The sequence below is a fragment of the Oncorhynchus clarkii genome, chromosome 25 (genome assembly GCF_045791955.1).
Source record: "Oncorhynchus clarkii lewisi isolate Uvic-CL-2024 chromosome 25, UVic_Ocla_1.0, whole genome shotgun sequence".
In the NCBI taxonomy this organism is placed as follows: domain Eukaryota; kingdom Metazoa; phylum Chordata; class Actinopteri; order Salmoniformes; family Salmonidae; genus Oncorhynchus; species Oncorhynchus clarkii.
The window spans coordinates 47,435,183-47,459,899 of NC_092171.1; the positions used below are offsets into that span (position 1 = coordinate 47,435,183).

Here is a 24,717-nt window from a genome sequence, read left to right on the forward strand (position 1 = left end):
AGATCTACTGTCTCTATTATATTATGACAGACCATCCTGATCTACTGTCTCTATTATATTATTACAGACTAGCTGGATCTACTGTCTCCATTATATTATGACAGACCAGCTAGATCTACTGTCTCTATTATAATATGACAGACCGGCTAGATCTACTGTCTCTATGTCTCTATTATATTATGATAGACCAGCTAGATCTACTGTCTCTATTATATTATGACAGACCAGCTAGATCTATTGTATCTATTATATTATGACAGACCAGCTAGATCTGCTGTCTCTATTGTATTATGATAGACCAGCTAGATCTACTGTGTCTATTGTATTTTGACAGACCAGCTAGATCTACTGTCTCTATTATATTATGACAGATCAACTAGATCTGCTGTCTCTTTTATATTATGACAGACCAGCTCGATCTACTGCCTCTATTATATGGGTTAGGGTTAGGGTTAGGGTTAGGGTTTACAAGGCGTCGGTTTACAAGACCGACGCCTTGCCACTTGGCCACCATGCCAATCTATGCTGCAAAATATTTATCAACATTCTGGAAAGTAGTAGTTGTGTAATGTGAATTTGGCACACAAATAAACTCAGTGGAGAACCTTGGGATTGAACCAAGGACCTCATGCATAAATAGCATGCACTCCCCCTCTGAGCTTCCATCCATTTTATTTGCAGGTAAAATACAATATTAATACAATGTACTTTTTATACACCACTCCATTAAATGTACAATGAAATGATAGCAGCAATTCTTAATACAAGTATGGACCAGTCATCGAACCCATGAACTTCAGTTTTTGAAAATGATGCAATTGAAGTTGGCAACCACATTCTGTTTCCTGCTGAGAATTTCAACATTCTGGAAAGTAGGAGATGGGCCATTGCAAAGGTTTCAATGGAGAAACTGGGGATTGAACCCAGGACCTCATACATGCGAAGCATGCGCTCTACCACTGAGCTACATCCCCTTTCTGGGAAAAAGAAAAATGTTTCTGGTTTTTTTAAATTTCACCTTTATATAACCAGGTAAGCTAGTTGAGAACAAGTTTTTATTTACAACTGCGACCTAGCCAAGATAAAGGAAAGCAGCGCAACACAAACAACAACACAGAGTTACAGATGGAATAATAAAGAGTACAGTCAATAACACAATAGAAGAAAAAAAAGAAAGTCTATATACAGTGCGTGCAAATGGAGGTAGGGCAATAAATAGGCCATAGTAGCGAAGTAATTACAATTTAGCAAATGAACACTGGAGTGATAGATGAGCAAATGATGATGTGCAAGTAGAAATACTGGTGTGCAAAGAGCAGAATGTAAATTAAAACAATATGGGGATGAGGTAGGTAGATTGGGTGGGCTATTTACAGATGGGCTATGTACAGCTGCAGCAATCAGTTAGCTGCTCAGATAGCCGATGTTTAAAGTCAGCAGTGTTGCCAACACCTCAGTAAGGAAAGTAGCTATTGGCTGTCCTAAAAGTCGCTAGAAGTTGCTAAAACATGTCATCACCTAATTTGCAGAATTGGCAATGTGCATGTAAATGTGAAGGAAGGAGGAGTGAGGAATAACATTGTGGGAGAGACAAAAAGTGAGTAAAAAACTCTATGTTTGGAACTACAAATGAACTTTCTTCTGTCGATCCTTGTTTTTTTATGATACAATTCCAACCCTCGTCCTTTACCCGGCTGGCTTGAGACCGGCAAAAGTGAACCAAAAGAGACATACTGGCGGAGCGGAGCTACTTAGTTTTTCATGACCTTTTTATTTTATTCTTTGTTTTTAGTTTTTCAGTTTAGTTTTCTTAATTTGTTTTGGTTTTTAACCTTATGGTCCACTTAGGAGCCTAAAACATTTGACATTTTTAACCTTAACATTTAGAAAAAAGAAATGGTATACAATCGACATTAGCAATCTAAATGGACCAAAAAGAGACAATAGAAAAAAATGGCAATGGCAATGTGAGAAAATTACGGTAACTAGTCTGGCTCTAAATCAGGTTAATTGTGTTTTTTTTTTGTGTAAGCCAGGGCGGGATCAGCCAGCGGCAGCTTCCCGCATGTGCGATTCATTTGCAGTCTGGACGCAATTGACCTTTTCTTTACACTGTTCTAATGAAAGTACATTTTCATAATATCAGCTAGCTTCCATAAACGTCAAACAAGGATTGAACCCACGTGCTTCAGTTTACAAAAACAGATGACTTAGCACATCTATTTCCTTATTAGAATGTCAACATTCTGGAAAGTGGGAGTTGTGCAAATGCTAATTTAACAACTAAATATACTCATCAGAGAAGTTGTGGATTAACTTCAGACCACATACACTTCAAGTATTAGCTCTACCGTAGAGACACATCCCCTTACAATATATTAGCAGGGTTGCCATATTGAGACAACTTGCCTTTTCTTCAAATTCCTCCAGTTGAAGAACCTCTCCATGGTACCAGCTAATTTTCAGTAAGGCACAGATGGGATTTGAACCCAGCCAGCGGCAGCTTCCCGCATGTGCGATTCATTTGCAGTCTGGACGCAATTGACCTTTTCTTTACACTGTTCTAATGAAAGTACATTTTCATAATATCAGCTAGCTTCCATAAACGTCAAACAAGGATTGAACCCACGTGCTTCAGTTTACAAAAACAGATGACTTAGCACATCTATTTCCTTATTAAAATGTCAACATTCTGGAAAGTGGGAGTTGTGCAAATGCTAATTTAACAACTAAATATACTCATCAGAGAAGTTGTGGATTAACTTCAGACCACATACACTTCAAGTATTAGCTCTACCGTAGAGACACATCCCCTTACAATATATTAGCAGGGTTGCCATATTGAGACAACTTGCCTTTTCTTCAAATTCCTCCAGTTAAAGAACCTCTCCATGGTACCAGCTAATTTTCAGTAAGGCACAGATGGGATTTGAACCCATGATCTTCGGTTTACAAGACCGACGCCTTGCCACTTGGCCACCATGCCAATCTATGCTGCAAAATATTTATCAACATTCTGGAAAGTAGTAGTTGTGTAATGTGAATTTGGCACACAAATAAACCCAGTGGAGAACCTTGGGATTGAACCAAGGACCTCATGCATAAATAGCATGCACTCCCCCTCTGAGCTTCCATCCCATTTTATTTGCAGGTAAAATACAATATTAATACAATGTACTTTTTATACACCACTCCATTGAATCTACAATGAAATGATAGCAGCAATTCTTAATACAAGTATGGACCAGTCATCGAACCCATGAACTTCAGTTTTTGAAAATGATGCAATTGAAGTTGGCAACCACATTCTGTTTCCTGCTGAGAATTTCAACATTCTGGAAAGTAGGAGATGGGCCATCGCAAAGGTTTCAATGGAGAAGCTGGGGATTGAACCCAGGACCTCATACATGCGAAGCATGCGCTCTACCACTGAGCTACATCCCCTTTCTGGGAAAAAGAAAAATGTTTCTTGTTTTTTTAAATTTCACCTTTATATAACCAGGTAAGCTAGTTGAGAACAAGTTTTCATTTACAACTGCGACCTAGCCAAGATAAAGGAAAGCAGCGCAACACAAACAACAACACAGAGTTACAGATGGAATAATAAAGAGTACAGTCAATAACACAATAGAAGAAAAAAAAGAAAGTCTATATACAGTGCGTGCAAATGGAGGTAGGGCAATAAATAGGCCATAGTAGCGAAGTAATTACAATTTAGCAAATGAACACTGGAGTGATAGATGAGCAAATGATGATGTGCAAGTAGAAATACTGGTGTGCAAAGAGCAGAATGTAAATTAAAACAATATGGGGATGAGGTAGGTAGATTGGGTGGGCTATTTACAGATGGGCTATGTACAGCTGCAGCAATCAGTTAGCTGCTCAGATAGCCGATGTTTAAAGTCAGCAGTGTTGCCAACACCTCAGTAAGGAAAGTAGCTATTGGCTGTCCTAAAAGTCGCTAGAAGTTGCTAAAACATGTCATCACCTAATTTGCAGAATTGGCAATGTGCATGTAAATGTGAAGGAAGGAGGAGTGAGGAATAACATTGTGGGAGAGACAAAAAGTGAGTAAAAAACTCCCTAAATATGTTTGGAACTACAAATGAACTTTCTTCTGTCGATCCTTGTTTTTTTATGATACAATTCCAACCCTCGTCCTTTACCCGGCTGGCTTGAGACCGGCAAAAGTGAACCAAAAGAGACATACTGGCGGAGCGGAGCTACTTAGTTTTTCATGACCTTTTTATTTTATTCTTTGTTTTTAGTTTTTCAGTTTAGTTTTCTTAATTTGTTTTGGTTTTTAACCTTATGGTCCACTTAGGAGCCTAAAACATTTGACATTTTTAACCTTAACATTTAGAAAAAAGAAATGGTATACAATCGACATTAGCAATCTAAATGGACCAAAAAGAGACAATAGAAAAAAATGGCAATGGCAATGTGAGAAAATTACGGTAACTAGTCTGGCTCTAAATCAGGTTAATTGTGTTTTTTTTTTGTGTAAGCCAGGGCGGGATCAGCCAGCGGCAGCTTCCCGCATGTGCGATTCATTTGCAGTCTGGACGCAATTGACCTTTTCTTTACACTGTTCTAATGAAAGTACATTTTCATAATATCAGCTAGCTTCCATAAACGTCAAACAAGGATTGAACCCACGTGCTTCAGTTTACAAAAACAGATGACTTAGCACATCTATTTCCTTATTAGAATGTCAACATTCTGGAAAGTGGGAGTTGTGCAAATGCTAATTTAACAACTAAATATAATCATCAGAGAAGTTGTGGATTAACTTCAGACCACATACACTTCAAGTATTAGCTCTACCGTAGAGACACATCCCCTTACAATATATTAGCAGGGTTGCCATATTGAGACAACTTGCCTTTTCTTCAAATTCCTCCAGTTAAAGAACCTCTCCATGGTACCAGCTAATTTTCAGTAAGGCACAGATGGGATTTGAATCCATGATCTTCGGTTTACAAGACCGACGCCTTGCCACTTGGCCACCATGCCAATCTATGCTGCAAAATATTTATCAACATTCTGGAAAGTAGTAGTTGTGTAATGTGAATTTGGCACACAAATGAACCCAGTGGAGAACCTTGGGATTGAACCAAGGACCTCATGCATAAATAGCATGCACTCCCCCTCTGAGCTTCCATCCCATTTTATTTGCAGGTAAAATACAATATTAATACAATGTACTTTTTATATACACCACTCCATTGAATCTACAATGAAATGATAGCAGCAATTCTTAATACAAGTATGGACCAGTCATCGAACCCATGAACTTCAGTTTTTGAAAATGATGCAATTGAAGTTGGCAACCATACCACTTCTGTTTCCTGCTGAGAATTTCAACATTCTGGAAAGTAGGAGATGGGCCATTGCAAAGGTTTCAATGGAGAAGCTGGGGATTGAACCCAGGACCTCATACATGCGAAGCATGCGCTCTACCACTGAGCTACATCCCCTTTCTGGGAAAAAGAAAAATGTTTCTTGTTTTTTTAAATTTCACCTTTATATAACCAGGTAAGCTAGTTGAGAACAAGTTTTCATTTACAACTGCGACCTAGCCAAGATAAAGGAAAGCAGCGCAACACAAACAACAACACAGAGTTACAGATGGAATAATAAAGAGTACAGTCAATAACACAATAGAAGAAAAAAAAGAAAGTCTATATACAGTGCGTGCAAATGGAGGTAGGGCAATAAATAGGCCATAGTAGCGAAGTAATTACAATTTAGCAAATGAACACTGGAGTGATAGATGAGCAAATGATGATGTGCAAGTAGAAATACTGGTGTGCAAAGAGCAGAATGTAAATTAAAACAATATGGGGATGAGGTAGGTAGATTGGGTGGGCTATTTACAGATGGGCTATGTACAGCTGCAGCAATCAGTTAGCTGCTCAGATAGCCGATGTTTAAAGTCAGCAGTGTTGCCAACACCTCAGTAAGGAAAGTAGCTATTGGCTGTCCTAAAAGTCGCTAGAAGTTGCTAAAACATGTCATCACCTAATTTGCAGAATTGGCAATGTGCATGTAAATGTGAAGGAAGGAGGAGTGAGGAATAACATTGTGGGAGAGACAAAAAGTGAGTAAAAAACTCCCTAAATATGTTTGGAACTACAAATGAACTTTCTTCTGTCGATCCTTGTTTTTTTATGATACAATTCCAACCCTCGTCCTTTACCCGGCTGGCTTGAGACCGGCAAAAGTGAACCAAAAGAGACATACTGGCGGAGCGGAGCTACTTAGTTTTTCATTACCTTTTTATTTTATTCTTTGTTTTTAGTTTTTCAGTTTAGTTTTCTTAATTTGTTTTGGTTTTTAACCTTATGGTCCACTTAGGAGCCTAAAACATTTGACATTTTTAACCTTAACATTTAGAAAAAAGAAATGGTATACAATCGACATTAGCAATCTAAATGGACCAAAAAGAGACAATAGAAAAAAATGGCAATGGCAATGTGAGAAAATTACGGTAACTAGTCTGGCTCTAAATCAGGTTAATTGTGTTTTTTTTTTGTGTAAGCCAGGGCGGGATCAGCCAGCGGCAGCTTCCCGCATGTGCGATTCATTTGCAGTCTGGACGCAATTGACCTTTTCTTTACACTGTTCTAATGAAAGTACATTTTCATAATATCAGCTAGCTTCCATAAACGTCAAACAAGGATTGAACCCACGTGCTTCAGTTTACAAAAACAGATGACTTAGCACATCTATTTCCTTATTAGAATGTCAACATTCTGGAAAGTGGGAGTTGTGCAAATGCTAATTTAACAACTAAATATAATCATCAGAGAAGTTGTGGATTAACTTCAGACCACATACACTTCAAGTATTAGCTCTACCGTAGAGACACATCCCCTTACAATATATTAGCAGGGTGGCCATATTGAGACAACTTGCCTTTTCTTCAAATTCCTCCAGTTAAAGAACCTCTCCATGGTACCAGCTAATTTTCAGTAAGGCACAGATGGGATTTGAAACCATGATCTTCGGTTTACAAGACCGACGCCTTGCCACTTGGCCACCATGCCAATCTATGCTGCAAAATATTTATCAACATTCTGGAAAGTAGTAGTTGTGTAATGTGAATTTGGCACACAAATGAACCCAGTGGAGAACCTTGGGATTGAACCAAGGACCTCATGCATAAATAGCATGCACTCCCCCTCTGAGCTTCCATCCCATTTTATTTGCAGGTAAAATACAATATTAATAAAATGTACTTTTTATATATTTTTATTCTCCATTGAATCTACAATGAAATGATAGCAGCAATTCTTAATACAAGTATGGACAGTCATCGAACCCATGAACTTCAGTTTTTGAAAATGATGCAATTGAAGTTGGCTACCATACCACGTCTGTTTCCTGCTGAGAATTTCAACATTCTGGAAAGTAGGAGATGGGCCATTGCAAAGGTTTCAATGGAGAAGCTGGGGATTGAACCCAGGACCTCATACATGCGAAGCATGCGCTCTACCACTGAGCTACATCCCCTTTCTGGGAAAAAGAAAAATGTTTCTTGTTTTTTTAAATTTCACCTTTATATAACCAGGTAAGCTAGTTGAGAACAAGTTTTCATTTACAACTGCGACCTAGCCAAGATAAAGGAAAGCAGCGCAACACAAACAACAACACAGAGTTACAGATGGAATAATAAAGAGTACAGTCAATAACACAATAGAAGAAAAAAAAGAAAGTCTATATACAGTGCGTGCAAATGGAGGTAGGGCAATAAATAGGCCATAGTAGCGAAGTAATTACAATTTAGCAAATGAACACTGGAGTGATAGATGAGCAAATGATGATGTGCAAGTAGAAATACTGGTGTGCAAAGAGCAGAATGTAAATTAAAACAATATGGGGATGAGGTAGGTAGATTGGGTGGGCTATTTACAGATGGGCTATGTACAGCTGCAGCGATCAGTTAGCTGCTCAGATAGCCGATGTTTAAAGTCAGCAGTGTTGCCAACACCTCAGTAAGGAAAGTAGCTATTGGCTGTCCTAAAAGTCGCTAGAAGTTGCTAAAACATGTCATCACCTAATTTGCAGAATTGGCAATGTGCATGTAAATGTGAAGGAAGGAGGAGTGAGGAATAACATTGTGGGAGAGACAAAAAGTGAGTAAAAAACTCCCTAAATATGTTTGGAACTACAAATGAACTTTCTTCTGTCGATCCTTGTTTTTTTATGATACAATTCCAACCCTCGTCCTTTATCCGGCTGGCTTGAGACCGGCAAAAGTGAACCAAAAGAGACATACTGGCGGAGCGGAGCTACTTAGTTTTTCATGACCTTTTTATTTTATTCTTTGTTTTTAGTTTTTCAGTTTAGTTTTCTTAATTTGTTTTGGTTTTAACCTTATGGTCCACTTAGGAGCCTAAAACATTTGACATTTTTAACCTTAACATTTAGAAAAAAGAAATGGTATACAATCGACATTAGCAATCTAAATGGACCAAAAAGAGACAATAGAAAAAAATGGCAATGGCAATGTGAGAAAATTACGGTAACTAGTCTGGCTCAAAATCAGGTTAATTGTGTTTTTTTTTTGTGTAAGCCAGGGCGGGATCAGCCAGCGGCAGCTTCCCGCATGTGCGATTCATTTGCAGTCTGGACGCAATTGACCTTTTCTTTACACTGTTCTAATGAAAGTACATTTTCATAATATCAGCTAGCTTCCATAAACGTCAAACAAGGATTGAACCCACGTGCTTCAGTTTACAAAAACAGATGACTGAGCACATCTATTTCCTTATTAAAATGTCAACATTCTGGAAAGTGGGAGTTGTGCAAATGCTAATTTAACAACGAAATATACTCATCAGAGAAGTTGTGGATTAACTTCAGACCACATACACTTCAAGTATTAGCTCTACCGTAGAGACACATCCCCTTACAATATATTAGCAGGGTTGCCATATTGAGACAACTTGCCTTTTCTTCAAATTCCTCCAGTTAAAGAACCTCTGCATGGTACCAGCTAATTTTCAGTAAGGCACAGATGGGATTTGAACCCATGATCTTCGGTTTACAAGACCGATGCCTTGCCACTTGGCCACCATGCCAATCTATGCTGCAAAATATTTATCAACATTCTGGAAAGTAGTAGTTGTGTAATGTGAATTTGGCACACAAATAAACTCAGTGGAGAACCTTGGGATTGAACCAAGGACCTCATGCATAAATAGCATGCACTCCCCCTCTGAGCTTCCATCCCATTTTATTTGCAGGTAAAATACAATATTAATACAATGTACTTTTTATATACACCACTCCATTGAATCTACAATGAAATGATAGCAGCAATTCTTAATACAAGTATGGACCAGTCATTGAACCCATGAACTTCAGTTTTTTAAAATGATGCAATTGAAGTTGGCAACCATACCACTTCTGTTTCCTGCTGAGAATTTCAACATTCTGGAAAGTAGGAGATGGGCCATTGCAAAGGTTTCAATGGAGAAGCTGGGGATTGAACCCAGGACCTCATACATGCGAAGCATGCGCTCTACCACTGAGCTACATCCCCTTTCTGGGAAAAAGAAAAATGTTTCTTGTTTTTTTAAATTTCACCTTTATATAACCAGGTAAGCTAGTTGAGAACAAGTTTTCATTTACAACTGCGACCTAGCCAAGTTAAAGGAAAGCAGCGCAACACAAACAACAACACAGAGTTACAGATGGAATAATAAAGAGTACAGTCAATAACACAATAGAAGAAAAAAAAGAAAGTCTATATACAGTGCGTGCAAATGGAGGTAGGTAGATTGGGTGGGCTATTTACAGATGGGCTATGTACAGCTGCAGCGATCAGTTAGCTGCTCAGATAGCCGATGTTTAAAGTCAGCAGTGTTGCCAACACCTCAGTAAGGAAAGTAGCTATTGGCTGTCCTAAAAGTCGCTAGAAGTTGCTAAAACATGTCATCACCTAATTTGCAGAATTGGCAATGTGCATGTAAATGTGAAGGAAGGAGGAGTGAGGAATAACATTGTGGGAGAGACAAAAAGTGAGTAAAAAACTCCCTAAATATGTTTGGAACTACAAATGAACTTTCTTCTGTCGATCCTTGTTTTTTTATGATACAATTCCAACCCTCGTCCTTTACCCGGCTGGCTTGAGACCGGCAAAAGTGAACCAAAAGAGACATACTGGCGGAGCGGAGCTACTTAGTTTTTCATGACCTTTTTATTTTATTCTTTGTTTTTAGTTTTTCAGTTTAGTTTTCTTAATTTGTTTTGGTTTTTAACCTTATGGTCCACTTAGGAGCCTAAAACATTTGACATTTTTAACCTTAACATTTAGAAAAAAGAAATGGTATACAATTGACATTAGCAATCTAAATGGACCAAAAAGAGACAATAGAAAAAAATGGCAATGGCAATGTGAGAAAATTACGGTAACTAGTCTGGCTCTAAATCAGGTTAATTGTGTTTTTTTTTTGTGTAAGCCAGGGCGGGATCAGCCAGCGGCAGCTTCCCGCATGTGCGATTCATTTGCAGTCTGGACGCAATTGACCTTTTCTTTACACTGTTCTAATGAAAGTACATTTTCATAATATCAGCTAGCTTCCATAAACGTCAAACAAGGATTGAACCCACGTGCTTCAGTTTACAAAAACAGATGACTTAGCACATCTATTTCCTTATTAAAATGTCAACATTCTGGAAAGTGGGAGTTGTGCAAATGCTAATTTAACAACTAAATATACTCATCAGAGAAGTTGTGGATTAACTTCAGACCACATACACTTCAAGTATTAGCTCTCCCGTAGAGACACATCCCCTTACAATATATTAGCAGGGTTGCCATATTGAGACAACTTGCCTTTTCTTCAAATTCCTCCAGTTAAAGAACCTCTCCATGGTACCAGCTAATTTTCAGTAAGGCACAGATGGGATTTGAACCCATGATCTTTGGTTTACAAGACCGACGCCTTGCCACTTGGCCACCATGCCAATCTATGCTGCAAAATATTTATCAACATTCTGGAAAGTAGTAGTTGTGTAATGTGAATTTGGCACACAAATAAACTCAGTGGAGAACCTTGGGATTGAAGCAAGGACCTCATGCATAAATAGCATGCACTCCCCCTCTGAGCTTCCATCCCATTTTATTTGCAGGTAAAATACAATATTAATACAATGTACTTTTTATATACACCACTCCATTGAATCTACAATGAAATGATAGCAGCAATTCTTAATACAAGTATGGACCAGTCATCGAACCCATGAACTTCAGTTTTTGAAAATGATGCAATTGAAGTTGGCAACCATACCACTTCTGTTTCCTGCTGAGAATTTCAACATTCTGGAAAGTAGGAGATGGGCCGTTGCAAAGGTTTCAATGGAGAAGCTGGGGATTGAACCCAGGACCTCATACATGCGAAGCATGCGCTCTACCACTGAGCTACATCCCCTTTCTGGGAAAAAGAAAAATGTTTCTTGTTTTTTTAAATTTCACCTTTATATAACCAGGTAAGCTAGTTGAGAACAAGTTTTCATTTACAACTGCGACCTAGCCAAGATAAAGGAAAGCAGCGCAACACAAACAACAACACAGAGTTACAGATGGAATAATAAAGAGTACAGTCAATAACACAATAGAAGAAAAAAAAGAAAGTCTATATACAGTGCGTGCAAATGGAGGTAGGGCAATAAATAGGCCATAGTAGCGAAGTAATTACAATTTAGCAAATGAACACTGGAGTGATAGATGAGCAAATGATGATGTGCAAGTAGAAATACTGGTGTGCAAAGAGCAGAATGTAAATTAAAACAATATGGGGATGAGGTAGGTAGATTGGGTGGGCTATTTACAGATGGGCTATGTACAGCTGCAGCAATCAGTTAGCTGCTCAGATAGCCGATGTTTAAAGTCAGCAGTGTTGCCAACACCTCAGTAAGGAAAGTAGCTATTGGCTGTCCTAAAAGTCGCTAGAAGTTGCTAAAACATGTCATCACCTAATTTGCAGAATTGGCAATGTGCATGTAAATGTGAAGGAAGGAGGAGTGAGGAATAACATTGTGGGAGAGACAAAAAGTGAGTAAAAAACTCCCTAAATATGTTTGGAACTACAAATGAACTTTCTTCTGTCGATCCTTGTTTTTTTATGATACAATTCCAAGCCTCGTCCTTTACCCGGCTGGCTTGAGACCGGCAAAAGTGAACCAAAAGAGACATACTGGCGGAGCGGAGCTACTTAGTTTTTCATTACCTTTTTATTTTATTCTTTGTTTTTAGTTTTTCAGTTTAGTTTTCTTAATTTGTTTTGGTTTTTAACCTTATGGTCCACTTAGGAGCCTAAAACATTTGACATTTTTAACCTTAACATTTAGAAAAAAGAAATGGTATACAATCGACATTAGCAATCTAAATGGACCAAAAAGAGACAATAGAAAAAAATGGCAATGGCAATGTGAGAAAATTACGGTAACTAGTCTGGCTCTAAATCAGGTTAATTGTGTTTTTTTTTTGTGTAAGCCAGGGCGGGATCAGCCAGCGGCAGCTTCCCGCATGTGCGATTCATTTGCAGTCTGGACGCAATTGGCCTTTTCTTTACACTGTTCTAATGAAAGTACATTTTCATAATATCAGCTAGCTTCCATAAACGTCAAACAAGGATTGAACCCACGTGCTTCAGTTTACAAAAACAGATGACTTAGCACATCTATTTCCTTATTAGAATGTCAACATTCTGGAAAGTGGGAGTTGTGCAAATGCTAATTTAACAACTAAATATACTCATCAGAGAAGTTGTGGATTAACTTCAGACCACATACACTTCAAGTATTAGCTCTACCGTAGAGATACATCCCTTTACAATATATTAGCAGGGTTGCCATATTGAGACAACTTGCCTTTTCTTCAAATTCCTCCAGTTAAAGAACCTCTCCATGGTACCAGCTAATGTTCAGTAAGGCACAGATGGGATTTGAACCCATGATCTTCGGTTTACAAGACCGACGCCTTGCCACTTGGCCACCATGCCAATCTATGCTGCAAAATATTTATCAACATTCTGGAAAGTAGTAGTTGTGTAATGTGAATTTGGCACACAAATGAACCCAGTGGAGAACCTTGGGATTGAACCAAGGACCTCATGCATAAATAGCATGCACTCCCCCTCTGAGCTTCCATCCCATTTTATTTGCAGGTAAAATACAATATTAATACAATGTACTTTTTACATACACCACTCCATTGAATCTACAATGAAATGATAGCAGCAATTCTTAATACAAGTATGGACCAGTCATTGAACCCATGAACTTCAGTTTTTGAAAATGATGCAATTGAAGTTGGCAACCATACCACTTCTGTTTCCTGCTGAGAATTTCAACATTCTGGAAAGTAGGAGATGGGCCAGTGCAAAGGTTTCAATGGAGAAGCTGGGGATTGAACCCAGGACCTCATACATGCGAAGCATGCGCTCTACCACTGAGCTACATCCCCTTTCTGGGAAAAATAAAAATGTTTCTTGTTTTTTTAAATTTCACCTTTATATAACCAGGTAAGCTAGTTGAGAACAAGTTTTCATTTACAACTGCGACCTAGCCAAGATAAAGGAAAGCAGCGCAACACAAACAACAACACAGAGTTACAGATGGAATAATAAAGAGTACAGTCAATAACACAATAGAAGAAAAAAAAGAAAGTCTATATACAGTGCGTGCAAATGGAGGTAGGGCAATAAATAGGCCATAGTAGCGAAGTAATTACAATTTAGCAAATGAACACTGGAGTGATAGATGAGCAAATGATGATGTGCAAGTAGAAATACTGGTGTGCAAAGAGCAGAATGTAAATTAAAACAATATGGGGATGAGGTAGGTAGATTGGGTGGGCTATTTACAGATGGGCTATGTACAGCTGCAGCAATCAGTTAGCTGCTCAGATAGCCGATGTTTAAAGTCAGCAGTGTTGCCAACACCTCAGTAAGGAAAGTAGCTATTGGCTGTCCTAAAAGTCGCTAGAAGTTGCTAAAACATGTCATCACCTAATTTGCAGAATTGGCAATGTGCATGTAAATGTGAAGGAAGGAGGAGTGAGGAATAACATTGTGGGAGAGACAAAAAGTGAGTAAAAAACTCCCTAAATATGTTTGGAACTACAAATGAACTTTCTTCTGTCGATCCTTGTTTTATTATGATACAATTCCAACCCTCGTCCTTTACCCGGCTGGCTTGAGACCGGCAAAAGTGAACCAAAAGAGACATACTGGCGGAGCGGAGCTACTTAGTTTTTCATGACCTTTTTATTTTATTCTTTGTTTTTAGTTTTTCAGTTTAGTTTTCTTAATTTGTTTTGGTTTTAACCTTATGGTCCACTTAGGAGCCTAAAACATTTGACATTTTTAACCTTAACATTTAGAAAAAAGAAATGGTATACAATCGACATTAGCAATCTAAATGGACCAAAAAGAGACAATAGAAAAAAATGGCAATGGCAATGTGAGAAAATTACGGTAACTAGTCTGGCTCTAAATCAGGTTAATTGTGTTTTTTTTTTGTGTAAGCCAGGGCGGGATCAGCCAGCGGCAGCTTCCCGCATGTGCGATTCATTTGCAGTCTGGACGCAATTGACCTTTTCTTTACACTGTTCTAATGAAAGTACATTTTCATAATATCAGCTAGCTTCCATAAACGTCAAACAAGGATTGAACCCACGTGCTTCAGTTTACAAAAACAGATGACTTAGCACATCTATTTCCTTATTAAAATGTCAACATTCTGGAAAGTGGGAGTTGTGCAAATGCTAATTTAACAACTAAATATACTCATCAGAGAAGTTGTGGATTAACTTCAGACCACATACACTTCAAGTATTAGCTCTACCGTAGAGACACATCCCCTTACAATATATTAGCAGGGTTGCCATATTGAGACAACTTGCCTTTTCTTCAAATTCCTCCAGTTAAAGACATTTTAATAAGGAAATAGATGTGCTAAGTCATCTGTTTTTGTAAACTGAAGCACGTGGGTTCAATCCTTGTTTGACGTTTATGGAAGCTAGCTGATATTATGAAAATGTACTTTCATTAGAACAGTGTAAAGAAAAGGTCAATTGCGTCCAGACTGCAAATGAATCGCACATGCGGGAAGCTGCCGCTGGCTGATCCCGCCCTGGCTTACACAAAAAAAAACACAATTAACCTGATTTAGAGCCAGACTAGTTACCGTAATTTTCTCACATTGCCATTGCCATTTTTTTCTATTGTCTCTTTTTGGTCCATTTAGATTGCTAATGTCGATTGTATACCATTTCTTTTTTCTAAATGTTAAGGTTAAAAATGTCAAATGTTTTAGGCTCCTAAGTGGACCATAAGGTTAAAAACCAAAACAAATTAAGAAAACTAAACTGAAAAACTAAAAACAAAGAATAAAATAAAAAGGTCATGAAAAACTAAGTAGCTCCGCTCCGCCAGTATGTCTCTTTTGGTTCACTTTTGCCGGTCTCAAGCCAGCCGGGTAAAGGACGAGGGTTGGAATTGTATCATAAAAAAACAAGGATCGACAGAAGAAAGTTCATTTGTAGTTCCAAACATATTTAGGGAGTTTTTTACTCACTTTTTGTCTCTCCCACAATGTTATTCCTCACTCCTACAGTGTCCTTCACATTTACATGCACATTGCCAATTCTGCAAATGAGGTGATGACATGTTTTAGCAACTTCTAGCGACTTTTAGGACAGCCAATAGCTACTTTCCTTACTGAGGTGTTGGCAACACTGCTGACTTTAAACATCGGCTATCTGAGCAGCTAACTGATCGCTGCAGCTGTACATAGCCCATCTGTAAATAGCCCACCCAATCTACCTACCTCATCCCCATATTGTTTTAATTTACATTCTGCTCTTTGCACACCAGTATTTCTACTTGCACATCCTCATTTGCTCATCTATCACTCCAGTGTTCATTTGCTAAATTGGTACCAGCTAATTTTCAGTAAGGCACAGATGGGATTTGAACCCATGATCTTCGGTTTACAAGACCGACGCCTTGCCACTTGGCCACCATGCCAATCTATGCTGCAAAATATTTATCAACATTCTGGAAAGTAGTAGTTGTGTAATGTGAATTTAACTCTCCATGGTACCAGCTAATTTTCAGTAAGGCACAGATGGGATTTGAACCCATGATCTTCGGTTTACAAGACCGACGCCTTGCCACTTGGCCACCATGCCAATCTATGCTGCAAAATATTTATCAACATTCTGGAAAGTAGTAGTTGTGTAATGTGAATTTGGCACACAAATAAACTCAGTGGAGAACCTTGGGATTGAACCAAGGACCTCATGCATAAATAGCATACACTCCCCCTCTGAGCTTCCATCCCATTTTATTTGCAGGTAAAATACAATATTAATACAATGTACTTTTTATATACACCACTCCATTGAATCTACAATGAAATGATAGCAGCAATTCTTAATACAAGTATGGACCAGTCATCGAACCCATGAACTTCAGTTTTTGAAAATGATGCAATTGAAGTTGGCAACCATACCACTACTGTTTCCTGCTGAGAATTTCAACATTCTGGAAAGTAGGAGATGGGCCATTGCAAAGGTTTCAATGGAGAAGCTGGGGATTGAACCCAGGACCTCATACATGCGAAGCATGCGCTCTACCACTGAGCTACATCCCCTTTCTGGGAAAAAGAGAAATGTTTCTTGTTTTTTTAAATTTCACCTTTATATAACCAGGTAAGCTAGTTGAGAACAAGTTTTCATTTACAACTGCGACCTAGCCAAGATAAAGGAAAGCAGCGCAACACAAACAACAACACAGAGTTACAGATGGAATAATAAAGAGTACAGTCAATAACACAATAGAAGAAAAAAAAGAAAGTCTATATACAGTGCGTGCAAATGGAGGTAGGGCAATAAATAGGCCATAGTAGCGAAGTAATTACAATTTAGCAAATGAACACTGGAGTGATAGATGAGCAAATGAGGATGTGCAAGTAGAAATACTGGTGTGCAAAGAGCAGAATGTAAATTAAAACAATATGGGGATGAGGTAGGTAGATTGGGTGGGCTATTTACAGATGGGCTATGTACAGCTGCAGCGATCAGTTAGCTGCTCAGATAGCCGATGTTTAAAGTCAGCAGTGTTGCCAACACCTCAGTAAGGAAAGTAGCTATTGGCTGTCCTAAAAGTCGCTAGAAGTTGCTAAAACATGTCATCACCTCATTTGCAGAATTGGCAATGTGCATGTAAATGTGAAGGACACTGTAGGAGTGAGGAATAACATTGTGGGAGAGACAAAAAGTGAGTAAAAAACTCCCTAAATATGTTTGGAACTACAAATGAACTTTCTTCTGTCGATCCTTGTTTTTTTATGATACAATTCCAACCCTCGTCCTTTACCCGGCTGGCTTGAGACCGGCAAAAGTGAACCAAAAGAGACATACTGGCGGAGCGGAGCTACTTAGTTTTTCATGACCTTTTTATTTTATTCTTTGTTTTTAGTTTTTCAGTTTAGTTTTCTTAATTTGTTTTGGTTTTTAACCTTATGGTCCACTTAGGAGCCTAAAACATTTGACATTTTTAACCTTAACATTTAGAAAAAAGAAATGGTATACAATCGACATTAGCAATCTAAATGGACCAAAAAGAGACAATAGAAAAAAATGGCAATGGCAATGTGAGAAAATTACGGTAACTAGTCTGGCTCTAAATCAGGTTAATTGTGTTTTTTTTTGTGTAAGCCAGGGCGGGATCAGCCAGCGGCAGCTTCCCGCATGTGCGATTCATTTGCAGTCTGGACGCAATTGACCTTTTCTTTACACTGTTCTAATGAAAGTACATTTTCATAATATCAGCTAGCTTCCATAAACGTCAAACAAGGATTGAACCCACGTGCTTCAGTTTACAAAAACAGATGACTTAGCACATCTATTTCCTTATTAAAATGTCAACATTCTGGAAAGTGGGAGTTGTGCAAATGCTAATTTAACAACTATATATACTCATCAGAGAAGTTGTGGATTAACTTCAGACCGCATACACTTCAAGTATTAGCTCTACCGTAGAGACACATCCCCTTACAATATATTAGCAGGGTTGCCATATTGAGACAACTTGCCTTTTCTTCAAATTCCTCCAGTTAAAGAAGCTCTCCATGGTAACAGCTAATTTTCAGTAAGGCACAGATGGGATTTGAACCCATGATCTTCAGTTTACAAGACCGACGCCTTGCCACTTGGCCACCATGCCAATCTATGCTGCAAAATATTTATCAACATTCTGGAAAGTAGTAGTTGTGTAATGTGAATTTGGCACAGAAATAAACTCAGTGGAGAACCTTGGGATTGAACCAAGGACCTCACGCATAAATAGCATGCACTCCCCCTCTGAGCTTCCATCCCGGAAAGTAGGAGATGGGCCGTTGCCAAAGTTTCAATGGAGAAGCTGGGGATTGAACGCAGGACCTCATGCATAAATAGCATGCACTCCCCCTCTGAGCTTCCATCCCATTTTATTTGCAGGTAAAATACAATATTAATACAATGTACTTTTTATATACACCACTCCATTGAATCTACAATGAAATGATAGCAGCAATTCTTAATACAAGTATGGACCAGTCATCGAACCCATGAACTTCAGTTTTTGAAAATAATGCAATTGAAGTTGGCAACCACTTCTGTTTCCTGCTGAGAATTTCAACATTCTGGAAAGTAGGAGATGGGCCATTGCAAAGGTTTCAATGGAGTAGCTGGGGATTGAACCCAGGACCTCATACATGCGAAGCATGCGCTCTACCACTGAGCTACATCCCCTTTCTGGGAAAAATAAAAAATTGTTCTTGTTTTTTTTAATTTCACCTTTATATAACCAGGTAAGCTAGTTGAGAACAAGTTTTCATTTACAACTGCGACCTAGCCAAGATAAAGGAAAGCAGCGCAACACAAACAACAACACAGAGTTACAGATGGAATAATAAAGAGTACAGTCAATAACACAATAGAAGAAAAAAAAGAAAGTCTATATACAGTGCGTGCAAATGGAGGTAGGGCAATAAATAGGCCATAGTAGCGAAGTAATTACAATTTAGCAAATGAACACTGGAGTGATAGATGAGCAAATGATGATGTGCAAGTAGAAATACTGGTGTGCAAAGAGCAGAATGTAAATTAAAACAATATGGGGATGAGGTAGGTAGATTGGGTGGGCTATTTACAGATGGGCTATGTACAGCTGCAGCGATCAGTTAGCTGCTCAGATAGCCGATGTTTAAAGTCAGCAGTGTTGCCAACACCTCAGTAAGGAAAGTAGCTATTGGCTGTCCTAAAAGTCGCTAGAAGTTGCTAAAACATGTCATCACCTAATTTGCAGAATTGGCAATGTGCATGTAAATGTGAAGGACACTGTAGGAGTGAGGAATAACATTGTGGGAGAGACAAAAAGTGAGTAAAAAACTCCCTAAATATGTTTGGAACTACAAATGAGCTTTCTTCTGTCGATCCTTGTTTTTTTATGATACAATTCCAACCCTCGTCCTTTACCCGGCTGGCTTGAGACCGGCAAAAGTGAACAAAAAGAGACATACTGGCGGAGCGGAGCTACTTAGTTTTTCATGACCTTTTTATTTTATTCTTTGTTTTTAGTTTTTCAGTTTAGTTTTCTTAATTTGTTTTGGTTTTTAACCTTATGGTCCACTTAGGAGCCTAAAACATTTGACATTTTTAACCTTAACATTTAGAAAAAAGAAAGGGTATACAATCGACATTAGCAATCTAAATGGACCAAAAAGAGACAATAGAAAAAAATGGCAATTTTTGAAAATTACGGTAACTAGTCTGGCTCTAAATCAGGTTAATTGTGTTTTTTTTTTGTGTAAGCCAGGGCGGGATCAGCCAGCGACAGCTTCCCGCATGTGCGATTCATTTGCAGTCTGGACGCAATTGACCTTTTCTTTACACTGTTCTAATGAAAGTACATTTTCATAATATCAGCTAGCTTCCATAAACGTCAAACAAGGATTGAACCCACGTGCTTCAGTTTACAAAAACAGATGACTTAGCACATCTATTTCCTTATTAAAATGTCAACATTCTGGAAAGTGGGAGTTGTGCAAATGCTAATTTAACAACTAAATATACTCATCAGAGAAGTTGTGGATTAACTTCAGACCACATACACTTCAAGTATTAGCTCTAACGTAGAGACACATCCCCTTACAATATATTAGCAGGGTTGCCATATTGAGACAACTTGCCTTTTCTTCAAATTCCTCCAGTTAAAGAACCTCTCCAAACGTACTAGCTAATTTTCAGTAAGGCACAGATGGGATTTGAACCCATGATCTTCGGTTTACAAGACCGACGCCTTGCCACTTGGCCACCATGCCAATCTATGCTGCAAAATATTTATCAACATTCTGGAAAGTAGTAGTTGTGTAATGTGAATTTGGCACACAAATAAACTCAGTGGAGAACCTTGGGATTGAACCAAGGACCTCATGCATAAATAGCATGCACTCCCCCTCTGAGCTTCCATCCCATTTTATTTGCAGGTAAAATGCAATATTAATACAATGTACTTTTTATATACACCACTCCATTGAATCTACAATGAAATGATAGCAGCAATTCTTAATACAAGTATGGACAGTCATCGAACCCATGAACTTCAGTTTTTGAAAATGATGCAATTGAAGTTGGCAACCACTTCTGTTTCCTGCTGAGAATTTCAACATTCTGGAAAGTAGGAGATGGGCCATTGCAAAGGTTTCAATGGAGAAGCTGGGGATTGAACCCAGGACCTCATACATGCGAAGCATGCGCTCTACCACTGAGCTACATCCCCTTTCTGGGAAAAAGAAAAATTGTTCTTGTTTTTTTTAATTTCACCTTTATATAACCAGGTAAGCTAGTTGAGAACAAGTTTTCATTTACAACTGCGACCTAGCCAAGATAAAGGAAAGCAGCGCAACACAAACAACAACACAGAGTTACAGATGGAATAATAAAGAGTACAGTCAATAACACAATAGAAAAAAAAAAAGAAAGTCTATATACAGTGCGTTCAAATGGAGGTAGGGCAATAAATAGGCCATAGTAGCGAAGTAATTACAATTTAGCAAATGAACACTGGAGTGATAGATGAGCAAATGATGATGTGCAAGTAGAAATACTGGTGTGCAAAGAGCAGAATGTAAATTAAAACAATATGGGGATGAGGTAGGTAGATTGGGTGGGCTATTTACAGATGGGCTATGTACAGCTGCAGCGATCAGTTAGCTGCTCAGATAGCCGATGTTTAAAGTCAGCAGTGTTGCCAACACCTCAGTAAGGAAAGTAGCTATTGGCTGTCCTAAAAGTCGCTAGAAGTTGCTAAAACATGTCATCACCTAATTTGCAGAATTGGCAATGTGCATGTAAATGTGAAGGACACTGTAGGAGTGAGGAATAACATTGTGGGAGAGACAAAAAGTGAGTAAAAAACTCCCTAAATATGTTTGGAACTACAAATGAACTTTCTTCTGTCGATCCTTGTTTTTTTATGATACAATTCCAACCCTCGTCCTTTACCCGGCTGGCTTGAGACCGGCAAAAGTGAACCAAAAGAGACATACTGGCGGAGCGGAGCTACTTAGTTTTTCATGACCTTTTTATTTTATTCTTTGTTTTTAGTTTTTCAGTTTAGTTTTCTTAATTTGTTTTGGTTTTTAACCTTATGGTCCACTTAGGAGCCTAAAACATTTGACATTTTTAACCTTAACATTTAGAAAAAAGAAATGGTATACAATCGACATTAGCAATCTAAATGGACCAAAAAGAGACAATAGAAAAAAATGGCAATGGCAATGTGAGAAAATTACGGTAACTAGTCTGGCTCTAAATCAGGTTAATTGTGTTTTTTTTTTGTGTAAGCCAGGGCGGGATCAGCCAGCGGCAGCTTCCCGCATGTGCGATTCATTTGCAGTCTGGACGCAATTGACCTTTTCTTTACACTGTTCTAATGAAAGTACATTTTCATAATATCAGCTAGCTTCCATAAACGTCAAACAAGGATTGAACCCACGTGCTTCAGTTTACAAAAACAGATGACTTAGCACATCTATTTCCTTATTAAAATGTCAACATTCTGGAAAGTGGGAGTTGTGCAAATGCTAATTTAACAACTAAATATACTCATCAGAGAAGTTGTGGATTAACTTCAGACCACATACACTTCAAGTATTAGCTCTAACGTAGAGACACATCCCCTTACAATATATTAGCAGGGTTGCCATATTGAGACAACTTGCCTTTTCTTCAAATTCCTCCTGTTAAAGAACCTCTCCATGGTACCAGTTAATTTTCAGCAAGGCACAGATGGGATTTGAACCCATGATCTTCGGTTTACAAGACCGACACCTTGCCACTTGGCCACCATGCCAATCTACGCTGCAAAATATTTATCAACATTCTGGAAAGTAGTAGTTGTGTAATGTGAATTTGGCACACAGATAAACTCAGTGGAGAACCTTGGGATTGAACCATAGCATGCACTCCCCCTCTGAGCTTCCATCCCATTTTATTTGCAGGTAAAATGCAATATTAATACAATGTACTTTTTATATACACCACTCCATTGAATCTACAATGAAATGATAGCAGCAATTCTTAATACAAGTATGGACAGTGTTGTAATAACATATTAAAACATGTAATGACGCATTCACTGACTGTTGTTAAACACACTGATAACCCATGAATATACACTGCTCAAAACCCTTTGGGATGGGCTACAAAGACAAAGAACTCTGTCAAGAACCAATGGGATACTGACAACAGGCTGGAGAGGACTGTCTATCACCTACGAACAACCAACCAGGAGCCAGGACTACTAGAATCTACCTACGTCATTTCAATGTATAAATGTACTGCCCAAATATGTGTTACGCCCTCTTTTTCCGAAAGCTCCCTAAGAGTGGACGATAGGAGCCGTGCTGCACGTTTGCCAGCTATCACTATGCTTGATTAAAAGCCTCAAATATACCGTATCCGCCTTGTCCAGAGTCTCATCTTGGTCTTGTTTCTCCAATAACTAATCATTGACAAATTGGTAGCTAGAGGATGGTAGAAATCCATGAATTCGGTCCATAGATTTGATGAGAGAAAAGACAAGTTGACGACAGATTCTAGAAGGACGGGCGACCTGTCTACAGGAGCCATCGGGGATTCAACTCAATATCCAAATTATGGTCAGAAGTACTGAGTGCGTGAGTATGAATTGCCGTTAAATTTATGAAAATTGTTCCGATAACCAAAGGCATTTGCATAATGATATCTGTGTAAATATATTGTTCAAATCTGATTCAAATAGTCCAGCAACAGTAATAAAATTACTGGGTGTCGTGGTGAGGAATTGGAGGACAGAATGTGATATGATGTGATATATTGTTTAAAATTTAATCCAAATAGGCTGGCAGTAGTTGATATGTAAATCGACTAGGTGTTACGGTGAAGGATTTGATAACAGAATTTGATGGAATGTGATGCACTGTTTTAATCGGGTCCAGATAGTCTGGCAATTTTCGATTTAGCAATCGTTTAGGTGTTACGGTGAGGGATTCGATAACTCAGTGAAATGAAATATGAATGAGATGATGAAATGTTTTGTTAATTGATCGAGACGTATATTTAAGACTGTAACTAGTGGAGTAGCATCCCACTAGGAGCAACAGTTAATAAGCTAAATAATTGGACTAGGAGTGAAGGAATTAAACCTGATCTCTCCAGATTAATGTCACTGATTCACCGTTCCATGAGACCGAGGGATACTGACCACCGGCTCTAAATTTGACCGCCGAGTCAAAAGTTTGGGCGGGGCTGTGCGGCCGCCGTGCCGTGTAACGAATTGATTTCTGTTCTCTTTGTGCTGTTGGGGTTGCCTAGAATTAATTTGACAAATATTATAGAAGGCATCTGAATGCATTGACATTGACCCAAAAGTAGGCGTTTGGGACACTAACATTTCGCCAGGCAGTAGAAATGTGTGAACCTGTAAAATTACTCCAGTAAAATACCCTAGACGCATAATTATCTCGCGAATATCCCTTTGCGATATTATAGTACAGCAATTCTACAAAACTCTGTGTGCACGAGGGTGAGACACGAGAGATAAGTCTGTGTGGGCACCAGGGATACATCGCTGGTTTCGACCAAGTGACGGGCTAAGTGCACATAGTTGCGGAGGGCCATAGTGCAATGTGCAACATTTAGTTGTTTTTAATTGTTTTACATAATTTTTTATCCGACCCAGACATAGTGAATCGTCAATATGGCCTCAATTACCGTTCCCAAACTCAAATTCAATGAATATTTAGATCAGAGAATACAGGAAAGGGCAGGAGGAAAACAGGAATATAAATCAATAAAGAAGATATGGGGGGGGAATTAGGCTGAGATGGACCCAGGCAGGTTACATTGGTGGAGTTGCCCCATCCAGGGAACAACTCAGCACTATGGAAAGAGAATTAGAGGAGGCAGTCAGGCACTGGAGAGAGAGTGAGGCAGAAAAGAATAGCAGCCATTTTTTTTCAAGAAAAAGGGAACGAAGGATAGAGAGAGAGCGGAGGCGGAGCTGAGAATAGGGACATGGGCAATAGAGGAGACAAAAAGGACACGCCCACAAAATAAACCTGATATGATGGGTGTGCTTGCTGGGGCCTCAGATGACGTCAGCAAAGGCA

General features: G+C 38.7%; 21 non-coding genes across 21 annotated transcripts; all 21 read right to left on the reverse strand.

Moving 5' to 3' along the window:
* Positions 1-902: 902 nt before the first annotated feature.
* trnaa-cgc (transfer RNA alanine (anticodon CGC)) lies at positions 903-974 on the reverse strand. The gene has a single exon. It is a non-coding gene; the product is annotated as a tRNA-Ala (tRNA).
* A 1,940-nt stretch (positions 975-2,914) lies between these two features.
* Positions 2,915-2,986, reverse strand: trnat-ugu (transfer RNA threonine (anticodon UGU)). The gene has a single exon. It is a non-coding gene; the product is annotated as a tRNA-Thr (tRNA).
* Positions 2,987-3,372: 386 nt separating this feature from the next.
* On the reverse strand, positions 3,373-3,444 carry trnaa-cgc (transfer RNA alanine (anticodon CGC)). The gene has a single exon. It is a non-coding gene; the product is annotated as a tRNA-Ala (tRNA).
* A 1,500-nt stretch (positions 3,445-4,944) lies between these two features.
* Positions 4,945-5,016, reverse strand: trnat-ugu (transfer RNA threonine (anticodon UGU)). The gene has a single exon. It is a non-coding gene; the product is annotated as a tRNA-Thr (tRNA).
* Positions 5,017-5,408: 392 nt separating this feature from the next.
* trnaa-cgc (transfer RNA alanine (anticodon CGC)) lies at positions 5,409-5,480 on the reverse strand. Its single transcript has one exon. It is a non-coding gene; the product is annotated as a tRNA-Ala (tRNA).
* A 1,500-nt stretch (positions 5,481-6,980) lies between these two features.
* trnat-ugu (transfer RNA threonine (anticodon UGU)) lies at positions 6,981-7,052 on the reverse strand. The gene has a single exon. It is a non-coding gene; the product is annotated as a tRNA-Thr (tRNA).
* Positions 7,053-7,446: 394 nt separating this feature from the next.
* trnaa-cgc (transfer RNA alanine (anticodon CGC)) lies at positions 7,447-7,518 on the reverse strand. The gene has a single exon. It is a non-coding gene; the product is annotated as a tRNA-Ala (tRNA).
* Positions 7,519-9,017: 1,499 nt separating this feature from the next.
* Positions 9,018-9,089, reverse strand: trnat-ugu (transfer RNA threonine (anticodon UGU)). The gene has a single exon. It is a non-coding gene; the product is annotated as a tRNA-Thr (tRNA).
* A 392-nt stretch (positions 9,090-9,481) lies between these two features.
* trnaa-cgc (transfer RNA alanine (anticodon CGC)) lies at positions 9,482-9,553 on the reverse strand. Its single transcript has one exon. It is a non-coding gene; the product is annotated as a tRNA-Ala (tRNA).
* Positions 9,554-10,908: 1,355 nt separating this feature from the next.
* On the reverse strand, positions 10,909-10,980 carry trnat-ugu (transfer RNA threonine (anticodon UGU)). Its single transcript has one exon. It is a non-coding gene; the product is annotated as a tRNA-Thr (tRNA).
* A 392-nt stretch (positions 10,981-11,372) lies between these two features.
* On the reverse strand, positions 11,373-11,444 carry trnaa-cgc (transfer RNA alanine (anticodon CGC)). Its single transcript has one exon. It is a non-coding gene; the product is annotated as a tRNA-Ala (tRNA).
* Positions 11,445-12,944: 1,500 nt separating this feature from the next.
* trnat-ugu (transfer RNA threonine (anticodon UGU)) lies at positions 12,945-13,016 on the reverse strand. Its single transcript has one exon. It is a non-coding gene; the product is annotated as a tRNA-Thr (tRNA).
* Positions 13,017-13,408: 392 nt separating this feature from the next.
* trnaa-cgc (transfer RNA alanine (anticodon CGC)) lies at positions 13,409-13,480 on the reverse strand. The gene has a single exon. It is a non-coding gene; the product is annotated as a tRNA-Ala (tRNA).
* A 2,494-nt stretch (positions 13,481-15,974) lies between these two features.
* On the reverse strand, positions 15,975-16,046 carry trnat-ugu (transfer RNA threonine (anticodon UGU)). The gene has a single exon. It is a non-coding gene; the product is annotated as a tRNA-Thr (tRNA).
* A 92-nt stretch (positions 16,047-16,138) lies between these two features.
* On the reverse strand, positions 16,139-16,210 carry trnat-ugu (transfer RNA threonine (anticodon UGU)). Its single transcript has one exon. It is a non-coding gene; the product is annotated as a tRNA-Thr (tRNA).
* Positions 16,211-16,602: 392 nt separating this feature from the next.
* trnaa-cgc (transfer RNA alanine (anticodon CGC)) lies at positions 16,603-16,674 on the reverse strand. The gene has a single exon. It is a non-coding gene; the product is annotated as a tRNA-Ala (tRNA).
* A 1,502-nt stretch (positions 16,675-18,176) lies between these two features.
* On the reverse strand, positions 18,177-18,248 carry trnat-ugu (transfer RNA threonine (anticodon UGU)). The gene has a single exon. It is a non-coding gene; the product is annotated as a tRNA-Thr (tRNA).
* A 494-nt stretch (positions 18,249-18,742) lies between these two features.
* Positions 18,743-18,814, reverse strand: trnaa-cgc (transfer RNA alanine (anticodon CGC)). The gene has a single exon. It is a non-coding gene; the product is annotated as a tRNA-Ala (tRNA).
* Positions 18,815-20,313: 1,499 nt separating this feature from the next.
* On the reverse strand, positions 20,314-20,385 carry trnat-ugu (transfer RNA threonine (anticodon UGU)). The gene has a single exon. It is a non-coding gene; the product is annotated as a tRNA-Thr (tRNA).
* Positions 20,386-20,771: 386 nt separating this feature from the next.
* trnaa-cgc (transfer RNA alanine (anticodon CGC)) lies at positions 20,772-20,843 on the reverse strand. The gene has a single exon. It is a non-coding gene; the product is annotated as a tRNA-Ala (tRNA).
* A 1,503-nt stretch (positions 20,844-22,346) lies between these two features.
* trnat-ugu (transfer RNA threonine (anticodon UGU)) lies at positions 22,347-22,418 on the reverse strand. The gene has a single exon. It is a non-coding gene; the product is annotated as a tRNA-Thr (tRNA).
* Between the last annotated feature and the right edge of the window lie 2,299 nt (positions 22,419-24,717).